This window comes from Zonotrichia leucophrys, chromosome 3 (genome assembly GCF_028769735.1).
Source record: "Zonotrichia leucophrys gambelii isolate GWCS_2022_RI chromosome 3, RI_Zleu_2.0, whole genome shotgun sequence".
Taxonomy (NCBI): Eukaryota; Metazoa; Chordata; class Aves; order Passeriformes; family Passerellidae; genus Zonotrichia; species Zonotrichia leucophrys.
Window position 1 is genome coordinate 72,331,001 of NC_088172.1, and position 16,249 is coordinate 72,347,249.

At 39.8% G+C, this 16,249-nt stretch overlaps 2 long non-coding RNA genes across 2 annotated transcripts in view; both read right to left on the bottom strand.

Annotated features, from left to right (window-relative positions):
• Nucleotides 1-16,249, bottom strand: part of LOC135444951 (uncharacterized) — a 273,529-nt gene that overhangs the window by 41,236 nt on the left and 216,044 nt on the right. The window lies entirely within an intron of this gene.
• LOC135444952 (uncharacterized) lies at nucleotides 7,259-16,007 on the bottom strand. Its single transcript, XR_010439377.1, has 3 exons — nucleotides 15,933-16,007; nucleotides 7,806-7,891; nucleotides 7,259-7,610 (listed from the first exon to the last, which is right to left on the bottom strand). It is a non-coding gene; the product is annotated as an uncharacterized LOC135444952 (long non-coding RNA).

The window sequence follows — 16,249 nt, forward strand, 5'->3', positions numbered from 1 at the left end:
TATGTAAGCCTTGTTTTTATGAAAACTATATCAGAGCATAATGATAAAATCATATCACCATCCCTAGGAATACCACCTGAGTTAAAAGTAAAAGAAAATTCTACAGCTAATCCCCTCAAATCCAATTATTTTAGCATTTGTCAGAACTCACTCCAGCAGAAATGGAAGAAATTGCAGAGAACATACAAGAACAGAAATCTCTGTGTCTCATCTAAACCACTAGTCAGAGAGAAGTACCAGTATGGCACTACTTTTCTGTCTGTGAAAAAGACTCATCCATTTAACAGTTTGTGAGGCACGAAAGGCTCAATGGAGGCAGATATTTTTTCCTGATACACACTGGATCACAAAGCAGGGAACAGTCCTTCCTCAGTTAGGTACTAGTCACTATGTCATATAAAGAGTACACCTTATCTACCACTGGAACATTTCAATCTAGAAAAAAATAAGAAAATCCAAAATTTCACAGAATTTTCAAAACAATCCCCTGGTAAGAAGGACAATATGCTCCAGAGGAGAGAAAATTAGCAAGAAATACACGACTATGGAGCTTATAAGACAAGCTGAGAGAAGAACTGGCAATGAAAGCTAAGGCTTTCATTTGAAGAAGACCCACCAGGCCATGCCCTTACTTGTGCAAATACCCCCAAAACAAGTACATCCCTATGAAAACAGGTGGGGATGAATTGCCAGACTAAATCCAGCAAAACCTGCAGATCTCTACCTCCACCTTCTAAGGCTCCAAGTCTTTATTATATTTATGTCATCCTTAGCCAAGTCTTTAAGTCCTCCAGCCTCCTGTCTTTTGCTGGAAGAATTCAACCCAAGTGCAACAGTCCTTTTCTGTGAAGACGAGCAGGTCCAAGGCAGAGGCACATCCCAAAACATCACAGGACTGCAACCTGTGGGAGTGGTAAACCCTAAAGCTTAAGGACTGGAGTACACTGGAGGTAACCAACTACATGTGTTTGAAGAATACCGTTAGGGACAGTATTGCCCCTAAATCTACATCAGAGAGCTTTTCAGGTATTTGGAGATTTAATTTCTTCTAGGAAACTGCAATAGCCAAGAAGGATCTCTAGTATGCACTTCAGAGAGAAATTGAGTCATAGGATGAAAACTCCTGAGGCATAGTGTAACCGTAAGCAAATCATCCATGAGTAACTTTGACACAAAATCTAAAGCAAAAATCAGATCTTGGATATTCCTAATTTTCTTTCCATAATTTTTTCATATAACCTTATTTTACAATTATATGCAGTATGATATTATTACTTTATAATGTTACATGATACCATTTATTTTATTTGTATTCTATTGAGTTTTTTAGAATGCATGTCTGAAGGGAGTACAGACTGGAAAGGGATACCATCACTCAAGATGGAAAAGGTACCAGCGAAGTGATGGCAACCTCCACAGTCATTAAAGGATGAATGTGAACCTCTTGACAGACTGGTCAGATATTTAAGGAAACTGCTACCAGGGCAGTATAAGTAAACTAGTATCAAGGGCTAAATTAAAGACAAGAACAGCAAACTTACTTTAAATTTACTTACAGATATGAGCAACAAACAACCCACCAAAAAACCCTTAGCAGCCTGGTAACTTTCAGGAACTGACTGTGGAAAATTCAGTCCAGGTGAGAAAAGCCCAGCTGGAGACCAAAGCTCACATGCAAGGATCCATAAATCAGAGTCATATCCTGCAGGGCTGTCTGAAGTCACAGCATTATCAGAGAGGTTACAGGGCAAATCAGAATAGTATCAAGAGCCATCTCCAGTGACCTAAAACAGATTCTTATTTCATGAGAGATTTTATTAGAAATATAGCTTTATCAATAGCTGTTCTACCCAGAGGCAACCCCAGCCTTTGCTGGGTGAAGGTAAATTCATAAACCCTCTCCCTCCTTGTCAACTCCTGTTAAAGTGGAGCTTAGGGTATCACAACATAAGAAAAATTACTGCAGCACATTAAAACTCAAAAATATAGGAAATGAGGGAGTGTTGAGACAAATGTCTCCTGTTGCTGAGTTTCACTTCAGGTGAATTCATAAGCTGATAAACAGAAATATTCACACAATTTAGTTTCAGAGTAGTACCTCTGATACTGTGAGAACACACCAAAAAAAAAGAATTTATCAGAAAACAGCAGGAGATACAGAAGTCATAAATGACAACCTGTCCTTGGAGATAGACAAAAGGAAATTAACTCTAAGGATTTTTATCTAAGGACTATGCTGAGCACAGTATCTGACAAACCTCAAGAAGGCAGAATACATTAAAAAAACTGCTTTTGGCTCTTTTTCATAGTGAATAGTACCAAAAAGTAAGGATAGCTGGGGAAAGAAAAAGTCTGGGTCTCACTTTTATTTTCCTACAAATTATTCAGCGTTTGTTTTATGAAAGGAAAGCTAAGCACTTGTATTTAAGTACAGTACCACTAAAAATTAACATTCAAAGAAAAATATGGAGAAAGACCTCCATTCCTAAAAATTAACAATTTGACAGCAAGCATCAAAAGTTCAAGGAAGAACTCAATAAACAGAACACAGGAGTAGCAAAACCATTCTCAAAAATTATCTCCAGTATCAGTAGACAAATCATTTTGAAAGTGTTATATGTCTCCCATCTCACCCTCATGCTGCTAACCCGCAGTATGTGACGGAAATGTCAGAAGCAGAGCAACAAGGGCTATATTCCTTTAGTTTTGATTTTTAAGCTGTTTACAGACTCTGCCAAATAAGAGTCAGTCAAGGAAAAATTAACATTCTGCTGTACAGGTGGAATTGTACCAGGGATGAAATACCTGCACAGCAAGTACGAATTCAAAAATTAAAATGCAACACCTTTCTGCTGCCAACCTTCCCCAACATCATCACAAACATCTCTGTTCCTGAATTGTGTGAGCAGCTGCCTACCTGTGGGAGGTGTAAAGACTTAAAGATCACAGTTGCCTGTCTCAAACACTGTTAAGGCCACAGAAGGACTTTGTCATGAGATAGGCACAGAATGGAGCAACAGGACGGTGCCAACTCCAAGCCTGGCAGAAGCCAGGTCTGGCTATCACATCCTGAGTACTGCATCCAGACAAAAATTCCCACTGTGGCAAACTACATAAAGAAGTAACTGCTCATACATATATCAACAGTCAAACAAAGATCACCCCAAATTATGGGACAGATGGCACTGGTGCCCAGAAACTATGACTGAAGCCCCATCCCTGAATATGCTTCTGTGGATACTTGGAACTTGGACTGTAAATTAAGCCACCATGAAGGGAACTTGAGATAAGATAAAGGTGATACTATTGTCTGAATGTTTTCTCAGGTCTAGGGGAGGTCAACAACACTGCAGGAGTGAATGTACCACTGATAATGGACATAAAGAATGCAGCAACAAGGAAAGCCAACTCAGCAATCAGCTGAGTTGAAATGCTGAATGCTGAAATAAGCTTGGGCTGAGTAAAAGGCAATTTTAGCAGGGGGAGATTATAACCACCAATTCACAAGCCACTGACTCAAGAGAAAGACCAAGCACACAGACTAATTAGTCTCAGAGGAGAGAGAATCATTTAACCAAGATCATAAGAGAACTGTGTAGCCAATGAGCATTAATTCCTTTGTTTTCTAAAGTATAAAATAATGAAAAGTTTAGAACAATCTGAGACCCTCCAGCCAAGGGTAAAGAAGGGCCAATGGGACACTCCTGGAGCCACTGGTGGTGACAACCCTACACATTCTGTCTCTCCCTTTTTCTCTCTTTCCCTCTCCTCTCTTTTACATTTCTTTCTCTCTACTTCACATTTTATTGCTAGATAAAATCTATACTATTGACTTTAGCATATGGTCTCATTTGCACCTTAATTCAGGCAGAGGCATCTCTCAATAATCAGTTTTTAACAGGAGGAGCAGAGGAATGCAGGGAGTGAAGAGAATGTATCTTGAGACAGAGCAGAATACAGAATGAAGGTAAGAACACAGGGAATTGGGGTTTTTCTTTGTTTTCTGGTAAAAAAGTACTAAGAAATCAACTTTAAAATTGGGAGCGTTACAGAATCACTTCTGTTAGTGATGTTGGCAGCCATAACTGGCTAAATATGTTATGTCTTGACAGAAAGGGAGCCACTCAATAAAAGGGGAAAGAAAAAAACCAGAGCCCTGCAGAAATCAGTGCTGAGAGCCCCTACCAAACCAAAACCTCAGCATGATGTTAAAGAGATATTGTATTGCAAGAGGCACCATCTGTCGCGTTTAGATCTGAGAAGCTTGAGGGCTAGAGGCAAAACTTGCTCCAGTAACAGCCTTTATTCCTCTGTCCTGAAAGTTAACCCCTTCTTGAGCTGTACAGATCAGGCTGGACCCATATCTCCAAACCATACTCAGCAACACATGTTTTGTGTGCTCTGAGACAACACATGTATGCCTTGGTGGAACCAGCTTTTAAATCACGTCACTGCTGGTTTCAAAACCAGCAGCTATTCACATATTGTCTAACAACTGGGGGCTGGTTAATCGCTCCATGTGCAATACAAAGCATCATGTTCTTGCCTATGGCATAACAGAAATGTCCAGAAGCTTTGCATTGCATCAGGATTCCATGCTGTCCTGCTCACACGGTTTGGATGGCTTAGCAGAAAACTGTAGACGCTATCTGAGATCCATCCCAAGGAGAGACACCCTTCATAACATTTGCAATCCAGCCTCAAAAAATGAGGAAAAATGGCTGAGCTTTGCTATAGGCAATTAATGGGCCAAAAACCCTGTGTCCCCATATTGTGAATGCTGATTAACCTGACTTAGCTAGAGTAAAAATGATCTGTGCTGCTAAAAAAGAACTGTGCTAACAGCTCTCTACTAACTGAACTAATGATACACTAAAGGGTGGCAGAGGGAGAATTTTTCATCCTCTGAATTATTCCTTCTAGTCTTTCACTAATATAAAGCGCAATCATGCAAACAAAATCTATCCAAAGGGTTCGACCATTTACTACTTGATTATAATCACTATATTTGACAAATAAAAAATAAAAAATAATTGAAAAGAAAAACACCACAAACACAAAATAATACCAAACAGAAAAACCCCTTTTTTAAATGGAAAATATCAAAATTTATCATTCCCAGTGTGGGGGAAAACTTTCCTTACACAACTTGGAATATGTCAGAGCAAACAAGATTTTCTCCTGAACTTAACCTTCTGTTTCTAACCTCCAGTCAAAATTTTTCCCCTTGTATAATAATTTTCTGCATTTAAAATTCAGCTACTTGCCAAGCAAATAGCATCTGTTTAAACAAAAGGAAGAGATTAGTGGCGTCTACTGCCTGTGATAGGAAAACAGCCAAGCTTTGATAAAACTACGTTTCAAGTTTGCCTTTACTGTTTTCAAAAACTGCAGCTGTTCCCTCCAACTTTTCTAAGCCTTGAGCTCTCTCGCATGACCTTGAAGACTTAAGAAGCTGAAAAATTGCTCTAGACACTTGCAAACTTTCTAAAGTAATGCATTTCAAATTGTTCCCTGTGACTTCCTTTTTATGAACAGGCTCATTTAATGTCTGTTAGTTAAGTTGAAAGGCACTCATTTGAGAGGTTTCCTCCAGAGGTAATATCATATACTTGCATGAAAAAAGGTACACATTATAAGGGTTAGCTAATTAACCCATCCAGAAATTATGACCATTAGGATGAAATCAAAGAGAGAAATCTATTGCCAACTCCTAAATGCAGCAAAACATCATCCCTTTAATACTCAGATTTACTGTCCGACAATAAAAAAATGAAATATAAAAGGCTTCCTTAAAAAAAGTTAAACTTGTTTTTTCTAATCTGTATGAGATTTCTTTATAAGAAGACAGAAGAAGGTTAATTACGTAAATTTAAAACTGATTATGCTTTTCCCACATTTTCTTTTCAATGGGTGCAAGCAGTTCTTTTGTTCTTTAGCCTGAATGAGAAGTGATGAGATAAAAGATCTTTCTAGAGGGGGGCAGAAAAAGTAGTTTTTCTTACTGAGGTCAAAACAGCCCTAAGAACAAAATTTTAGTCCTAATACTCAAAAATACTCTGGGGATATCCTAATACTGCAAGATGCTTTTTTCTATTTAACAATGCAATGAAGTCTTGAATTTTCCTTCCCTTATTCTTACTACTCATGATATTAATTAAAATTTCCCACTCAGTGAACTCTATTGATCATGTAAATGCCTAAACTTGGAGACATACAGAGAATAAGATTGCATTACTGTGGTATGCTCTGACACAAATTTAAAGGCACCATCAGTCATTCAGATCATAAGATGGATAGATTTTATAGGATGATTAATTCTTTAGTTTCCTTGTCAATATGCTCTTTACCAGGGGTATTCAGAACTAGGGAAGCATAGGTTTCAAGGCAGACCAGTCTAAAGCCTAAAATGGTTATGCAAGGCGTATAATTTCACTTAATGTTGCGCACTATCAGACCAACAAAAATTGTCAGCGTTCAACCTTTCCCCATCTCCTAAACTTGTGCACCAACAGAACTATTTGTGTTTCAAGCTGAGGATGTGAAGCATCATTGGCAATTACCAACATCCAAGAATCGTTAGGCAGACCAAAAAGCCCACAAGAATTAATTCAGAATTCGAAAACTAAAATTATGTTTTCAGTTTTTTTCAGCCTTTTGGGATTGGACTCCACAGGCACTACATCTTATAGGCTTTCATCTAGACCAAGAAGGATGAAAAACTGATTTGATTTAAAAAAAAAAAAAAAAAAGAAGACATCATGAGCACTCTACAGGTTCATGAAAGGGGATTAATACTTGATAGAGAGTGCTGAATATGGTAGGGCTCATGCCCACCCTGAGACACCAGCATGGCTAAGGCAGTCAGATGAATTTTTAGCTTCATGGGATGGTCCCAGAGAGCCCCGCACAGCTACTGGATTTCAAATTAAAAATCTGATGAAAATAATTACATAAAAAGCTGATATGGGTATGACAAGAAGAGACAGAATATCTGGGTGTGATTGCAGCACTAATTAACACATAACAGACTATAGTGTCGGTGACAGAAAAAGGCAATCAATTAGTAATGAAATACATGACTTTTAAGAACAGCTGAAAGATCTAGGGGAAATAAAGGGAAGGAACCAATGAAGACTACGTAAGATGTGTAAAAGCTTGAAAAAAAAAAAGAGATAAACGCAGCAAAACAGAATGAGTAATTGCTGGCTACAGAGGCTGAAGGTGTGAGAAGTCTTTATTAATTATTGAAAAGAAAACAAAACAGAGCAAAAGCTGAAAGACCAGCCCTGCACATAGGCAAGTGAGTGACCCTTTTACAGCACTAGCAACACAATTTTGCCTCAGCACTCTAACCCCGTAACAGTAAAGGTCTCTTGGCCTCTAAAAACTCACATGGAAAAGAGACCTATTTGTTTCAGTTAATTAAAAAAAATGTAGAGGGAGAACTCTGGAAAATATATGAAAGCAAAAAATAAACTTGAATCACCAAAGGACAGATATCTTATTTTCTCCATCTCTCATTCTTATTCAGCATGATTTCTGTTCTCAGGCTTATCAGTAGACTGTTGCTCTGACAATTTTTGTTGAAAGTACAAAAGTTGCGGTATCTGCAGGGAGAAAAGATCAGTGATCAGTCTCAGCCAGACAAAACAATGCTGATTTACACCACCTAAACATATGCATGTCATCAACTGAAATATCATTAACCATAACAATATCAAGTCAGATTTATAGCTTGCATCTTTCCTGAAATGTTCAGGAAAGAAGTATTTTTTTTAGGGTTTACTAATGTAGCCTGTTACCTTTACACCTTATGTAGTCCACGTAAGAGGCACTTAAATTGCAGTCTCTACATTTGGGGAGTCATTATTATCCTGTCAGCGCTCCTCTGGATGGAGAATAAAAGTAGATGAATATTTGGGTAGGAGGAAAGGCTGTTACCACCAGACAAAGCAGCATGAGAAGAAAAAGCAGGGGAGTCTCTCTGCCTAGTGGCTACACCAAAGCATCCATAAACAGAGACTTATCAACAAGGACAAGAACTTTACAGGCAAGGACAGCTGGGTGTTATCTCTAGCCTGAATATTTGCAAGGACTGAAATGCAAGGGGGACTTAATCTGCTGTCTATTAAAATTTGCCTTGGTATCTAATTAAATGGCCCATGGTCTAGTTCAAATCACGTAATTCCTCCTCTGTTCTCAGCAATGAATGGAAATAATATGCAACAACTCTGAAATCTCTATGAATTCATAGACATCTCTTAAATTTCCACTCTCTAACCTGAAGATACTTGTTTGTCTAGACTCTTTCCTCTATGCCAGTTATAGTATCTAACCCTTCAGTCTCATTATTCACACCTCTGTTTTAATCCCAGAATCAGTCAATGGATAAGGCTGGTCAGGACCACATGAGGTCATCTGATCCAACCTCCTTGCTCGAGCAAGGTCATGCCAGAGCACATCGCAGAGGACTGTGTCTGGATGGTTCTCAAATATCTCTGGTGATATTTGGATATAACTCCACAGCCTCTCTGGACAATCTGTTCCAGTGCTCAGTCACCCACACAGTAAAGAAGTTCTTCATGTTCAGGTGGAGCTTCCTGTGCATCAGTTCCTGCCCATTGCCTCCTGTGCTATTGCTTGGCACCACGGAGCAGAGCCTGGCTCCATCCTCCTGGCACCTCCCTTCAGTGCTCACAGCCATTGATGAGGTCCCCTCTCAGGGCCTCTCTCCAGGCTGAACAGGCCCAGCTCCCTCAGCCTTTCCTCATTAGAGAGATGCTCCAGAGCCTCAATCATCTTTGTTACCCTCACTGGAGCCACTCCAGGGGCTCCATGTCTCTCCTGTCCTGAGGGGCCAGGACTGGACTCAGCACTGCAGATGTGCCTCACCAGGGCTGGGCAGAGGGGCAGGATCAGCTCCCTTGACCTGCTGGCACTGCTCTTCCTAATGCACCCCAGGATTCCATTTGCCTTCTTGGCCACAAGGGCTCACTGCCGGCTCGTGGATGGCTTGTTGCTCACCAGGCTCTTCCTCCCCCAGTGCAGAACCCTGCACTTCCCTCGGTTGAATTTCAGAAGATTCCTCCCTGCCCATCTCTCCAGCCTGTCGAGGTCCTTCTCAAGGGCTGTGCAGGTCCTTCTTAAGGGCTCTGGGGTGTCAGCCACTCCTCTCAGCTTTGTGTCATCATGCTGAGAAGGCCTCTGCCCCTTCATCCAAGTCACTGATGGACTTGTGAAACACTGCTGGGCTCAGTATTGACCCTTAGGGGACACTATTAGGGACAGGCCTCACACTAGACCCTGTGCCACTGACTATAACCCTCTGGGATCTGCTGTTCAGCCGGGTCTCAATCCACCTCAATCCACTCATCCAGTCCACACTTCCTGAGTTTGTCTATGAGGATACTGTGAGAGACAGTGTTAAAGCCTTGGTGACATTGAGGTAGACAATATCTGCTGCTCTCTCCTCATTCATGTGAATCAGGTTTTTTGTCATAAGAGGCAATCAGGTGTGTCAAGCATGATTTAGCAATGATTTCTTTTAAAAACAGGCTTCCAAAAATCAATATTTCTTTTAAGCGTTCAGCATACAAACCAGTATATTGTTGCCAAGTAAAGAACAATCACTTTTTTTTTCAAAACTATACCATAATTATATCAGCTTAATCTGAATCCCATATATCAACCACTATCTCTGCTAGTGATTCCTCCACTGCTGGAAGAATACTCCATATTCAGTTTTCTCCTGCATATTCTTATATTTTCTCCCACTTTGTCCATTCATTTTTCTGACCTACAACCACAGCTGCACTGCAGGGGAACAGAGCCTAAACTGACCAAGGAATGATCCTCTCACTCCAGGCTAGATCCAATCCAATATCTTAAGTTAAATCCAATATCTTAAGTATGTGAGAAACCCAAAAGGCTCACTCAGAGCAAGAGCTACATACCACACGTGCACAGCACATTTCCTGGTCTCCACTCAACCTTCTTGATCCCACAGGCCAAAATAGGCATCTGTGCAGCCCTCAACATACCAAGAAGCTGTTCCTGGCTGAAGCATCTGAGAGCAGTAGAAAACCACCAGGCTTTTTTACAGAGGGGAGCAGAACATATCATAGGCCACTGCACTCCATACAAGGATCTCCCCCTGAGAGCCCAGCACCCCGTGGGCGCTCTCTGACCCCTGCTCTTCACCTCCTTTCTCTGCCACACATACAAAGCCAAAGGCAAAAGATCCAGCAAAGGGAACTCTCCATCAGTAGAAAATAAGTGCAGTCATGTTGCACATGATATCTCTCACACCTTGTTAACACAGATATGCATGCTAATAATGAGAATTGGCCTGCTTAAGGCACTGAGGGATACAGGAAAATCTGCATCTCAGTCTTTCTCCCAATTTTGTAGGCACAGCACTCACCAGTTGTGCCTTATGTGGACACACCACAGTATTTATGAACACCAGGAGGAGCAGACAAACAATACTAAATAGCTCCAATTGTTCCAGCTAGAAGAACTCTGTAGGAAGCCTGGGAATTAGAAAAATTTATTGAACAAATGCTATAGGTCAGCACTTGCTGACATAGCAGAGTCCTTCTCTATATTATTATGTTCCCAGATCATGGACCACAACAACTCACAGCAAACTCTAATTTTAATTTAAAGACTGGTAAAAATGCAGATATTTTCAATATTTTATGTTGAATTTACAGCATTAAGAACAGGTGTGCCAAGAATGATCTCTGACTGAACTATATTACTACAAAATTTTCAGGAAACACATATATTAACAGACACTATCTTTAAACAGATAGTAGCTATGGCATGCATGTGTATATATTTCTGTGTGTAAATAAAATTTGCAAGTATTGGTTATACACACACTTTATTTTTGCTATTTCTGCTAATATTAGCAGAGGGTGTCTCAGAATATTGCTTGCATATTTTCTGAATACGTGAATTCAGAATTCTGATTTTCTGAATTCATGTATCATATTAGACCAGCCACGGAATAATATAGCATGCTGATATATAATTACAAAGTTGAAGTTGCATTTTGCAGCTCAGTGAAAGACGACTCACATTCACTAATAATTTTAAAAGTAACATTTTTTAATGAAAATGTCTCATTACCCTCAAGATGTGAAGTAAGTTTTCCATAACATCACTATCATTCTTAAAATTATGTTGGTATTTTAAAGACTTTTACATTGCTTTGAAAATTTCAGTCAACTCCTGTAGACCAACACAGATCAACATTTTTGTATCATTTAAGCCTTACTTGAGTCCTCAAGGTAGTTTTTGGACAAAATGTAATCCCTTCTGCAGTCTCTATGAATTTCCCCTTTCCAGTTATCACAACTAGATTCTAGGGAAGCTCTCTTCCCAGGCTGAGAATCATCAGGTCCAGAGCACTATGCTAGACCAGCTACCACATCCTTGTGACCAGAGTTTTGTAGGGACTCTGGACTGCACATCACCATGCAATTCAGATCCACTCTCGAACCACCTGTACCTCTGCTGTGTCACCAGCCCTGCTCTTAGGAAGATTTTCTGCCAGAGGAGGGTGAATGCTGTGGAACAATGGATTGCTGGGTTTGTAGCTGCAATCAAAGAAATAAAAGAGAACTAGCAATGAGCAAAATAGAGGTGGTTATATAAATTTCACATGCTTGTCATATCTATATAGGTAATCAGGTCTCTCTTTCACCAACCTCAACACGTAGGAAGTGCCGGCATTCCCCAGAAACCTCTTTTCAACCTACAAAAATTATTTTAGGATGGGAGGCACTAGGAGTAGGAAACGCAATCATTGCATGCATTCAGTTTCCAGGAACTTCTCTATTTTTCATTAAACGGTGAATGTTTAATTCAGCACAAATCACACTTTTAGACAGATTTGGAGATTGAACAGGCCTTTCAAAATTACATAGATGATTTTCAAAGTGCACGTTTTCACACCTGAATTCTTCAGATCTTGACAAAGGTACTAATTTTAGTATAAGCTTAGCTCAAATTTGAGGCATGTGTGGTTTAATGTCTGGTATCAGAATGACTGCCAGTTATCTAATTGCAGCTTGAAAGGTATCAAGCAGAATGGATAACATTGTGTTCTTAGTTCCTCTGATAAATTTAGTTATCTCATTGAACTCCTTGAAAGTAAAAATGAAAGAGTATTTCTTGTTACTTCTTTGTCTAGCCCAAATGTTTCCAAAGTGGTGCAATATATATTATACTCAGTGATTCACACCCATGTACCTGTATTTTCATAATACTCGGGCTCTGTTGAGCTATTTGGGTTTCACGGCCAGTGGGCTCTTCTAAACTGATATTATTTGCATTTATGTGGTTGGAGAGGTTTGTTTTGCTGATTCAGGCTTTTTGAAACTCAAAAGGTCAAAGAAAACCTTTGTGCTGCATCCAATGAACCAATAATCTAGGGAGTCGAGGTATTTGGTAATAATATGTTCCAGAGGAAATACAAATATCTTCCCTCTCTTTCCTTGCTGTAGATTTCAAGTTACTTTTCTGACATGACAGTAAATCTGCAGATAGAAAAAGCACTGAAAATACATCACTCCATGAAATGAAATTATTTTACTTTCAGTCACATGCAATACTTTGAAGGTGAACTCTATTTCATTTTCTGATGGTACTCTTTTCTTTCTATTTTTGAAAGCTTTGTGCATGAGAGAACAAAGGGAAAGGATTTATTCTCTTCAGATGTAGTTAGAAAAAGGAAAATACAATGCAATAAATGCCAAACTGATCCAACTAAATAGGTATTGTTGTACAAGAAAAGAAGATATTCAAATCTCCTGAAAGCAATATGACACTAACAAATTTTGCAAAGAAACCTCGTTAGCAGAGCCTAGTCTTAATGCACTATTTAGCACATGTAATTCTGTATTATTCTTTTAGTCATGTATTGGTGTGAAGAACTTGTAAAGAAACAAAATACACAGATTATAGGCTTGACAAGGAACTCTAAAAGATAAGAGATTATTCCTCTGCTATTTTGTGCAGCCAAGTTATTTGAGTAATGATCATGGAAAGTTCTTAAAACAATTGTATACTGGCTGCCACTGTGGTATAGTTGGGAAGCTAGTCCAGAATGACTTTTTTCCGAGAACAAAAAAGCTTTTAATTAATTTCCATCTTAAATACATTCACAGTTAGTTAATGACTTATTTCTCTCTACACTTGTCTCTTCTTTCATTTCTTGTATTAAGTAATTATTTTGCAGTTCAACTGGCTAATTACAACTTGTATTTTATGAATTATAAATGTTATAATTGCATGAAAGATGAATTATAAATGGTTACAATTGCATAAAAGATTGCATTTAAATTTAATGGGAGACTGTGAGAGATATTAATGGCTAATGGTTCAAATATTGCAAAGCTCAGTGAAGGACTTTGCTCACTACAGAAAACTCTATAAAGAAGCAACTGCTCATCTGCAACAACTGAACCACCAGCCCCAAAACATGCCTCCTGGATTCCTGGAATTCGGGCTGTGAGTTAAGCCACCTGACAGGAACTTAAGGAAAAATAAAGGTAGTAGTATTGTTCAGTTATCTCCGGTCTAAGTAAACAGGGCTGAGGTGGAAGGAATGAATCCACAAGGAAAGTGAACTCAGCAGCTCTCCTGAAAATCGGCTCTGGCTGGGTCTGGCAAGCCATAGCCCACTGCCTCATTCCTGAGGCCTTCTGCCTGAAAATTCACACGATGCAGTGTTGCAAAATAGACACAATTTAGCAAAATACAGGACAAAACTCCCCCCCCCCTCAAGGGAGGTGCTTGTCACCCCCACGAGTATCTGAATGTATATTAACCCATGGGAGCCTTTGTTTCGTAGGACTCCACCACCAAGAGGAGTAGAGTGAAGAAGGAGCAATGGGATGCTGCTGGATCCACAGGGGTGCTGACTATCTCCCTAATTAATCCGGGGCTCTGCTCCAACACTCTCTTCCCACTCCCTCCTTCTTTTTTATTTTTTTCTATCTCTATCCCACATTTCCTGTTGAATAAAATCCATACTATTGACTTCTGCATATGGTCTCATTTGCACCTGAGTTTGGGCAGAGGCATCTCTCTAGTAGTCAAAATAATTAGATCCTAACAGAGAGCCTTGTGTCTTCTGTTACTAGGTAACACCGAAAAGTATTTTAAACCAAATATTAATATTTGCACCTGAGTTGCAAGGACTGGATTTCAAAAGTGAAATATTTGGTTCAGCAAATCTAACTACCAGCTACCCAGGGAGAAATTCCTTCCTTTATCCGTAGGCAATGTATCCATTAATTCCTACTGGATCCTTCAAAACTGGGATTTAATTGCTGGTCAGAAATCAGTGTCCCTTTGTCCAAGGACATAGTCTGCTTGATTGAGTGAATTCATCTTAAGAATTCAGTGTTTTCCTATTGTGTACCTCCTTGGTTACTTTGTACTTTAACATTATTATTGTGGCTAGATAAATGGTAATAAATACAAATGTTTAAGACTCCCAGCCCCAGGCTTCAGCATTTCCTGGGCTATAATAAAGAGCCAGAACTCCTGATGTTTCCTAGGAGTATAGAAGAGGCAGTTATTAAAGCCTGCCAAAAAGGAAATACTATAAACCCCATAAGCACAAAATATTATCAATTCTAGCAGAGATTTAACAATTCACCAGAGGAACTCGCACTTAAAGATTTCTGTGACCATCTGTGTCAACAATCAAGTGATACAGGCATTTGCAAAACTTCTCATCTTACCCTGGGGACATGTCAGCACCTAATTTTACTCCTGTCAAGTCTTCGACCTTACTTTTTCTCTGCTTGCCTTGTCTTGCAACCCTGTTAGAATTGGCAACAAATTGTTCAACTTCTGCTTCAGAAAGTTATATTCTCTTTTCAGCCAATAATCAAAAGGTCAGAATACTTGCCTATTTTGAAAAATGTTGATTCTCTACTTTTCCTGGGAGTGTTGAACTGCTGTTCTCCATGCTAGCTCAGCCTAAAGAATGCTTCAGAATTGCATAATGAAAGAAGAGGTGTGGGAATGCTTCAGAACATGCATTAATTTGAAGCATGAGAGGAGTTGAAAATCCTAAAGAGGAGAAACTATGAGCTTATTTACAATATTCTAGGAGAAATGCCCCTGTGAAATGGAGCATGTTGTGGGGGAGAGCGCAAACAAAAATATCTGCTAAGGCTCTGATGTCAAGATCCTCAAGCCAGCAGAGTAACACTCTATTCCAGATCTAAGTACACCGCTCACAGCACCAGTTTTCAAACATACTTCACATGACCTCCCCTCCAGACATTACAGGACTCCCAAAGTCCTGCAGAGATGGGGCCTCTGATCCTGCAGCCCTATAGCCTTCAGACAAAGCCAAACTCACTACCTTAACCAGTCTCTGTCCTTGATGACAATGCTTGAGCCTCTTCTTCCACCAGAAGCCAACAGAGAAGCACCAACAAGTAGGAAGAAGAACATTCTCCAAAGGGAGCAGCTGTTTGCCCAGTTCACTGTGACAATGACGTTGGTGCCAAGGAAAACACCATGCCACAAGCCCTTTGCAAAAGAACAGCTCTGGAAAGGGCCAGGCCTCACCTATTTTGTGTGTGGCATTTCCAGCAGTTTAAGTCAGTATACTAGATCCAGAAAAAATCATGCTTTTTTTGGTATTAAATTTTTGACACAGACCACATAGAAAAGTAAAGCACCTACTCTGAAGGTTTGATTTCCACTTATCTGTACTTGGTCAGTCAGGTCAAGAGCTTGTTTCTGCTTAGGCTCCAGAGGAAACCTCAATAAGAAAAAGACAGCCTTGCCTTTGCAACATTTTCTTTTTACTTTCCTCCAGGAGATTCCTTAAACTCAGGTGTCCCAGGAACATCACCCCTTATTGTTGTCATCTTATTGCAAAAGCTCTATACCTTCTCAGTGATTTCTCATGGGCACCTCCTCACAGCACTGACTCCTTCTTCACAGCACAACCAACTGACTCCAACTCTCTTCAACCAGCTAACCCACTATTTCGTGGCACTCATCTTCTTATTGGACACAGCTGTGGCCTATTAAGGGCAGGCCTGTTCCTAATCTTTGGTGGTTCATACAGCTGGAACTCCTCAGGTGTGAGACTCCCTTCTGCACTATCTTTATTTTCTTACATTCTATCCCTCCACACCTTATTACCCTGCACTGCCTCCATGGCAACCACAGACAGGAGAGGAAACACGGTCACACAGCAAGG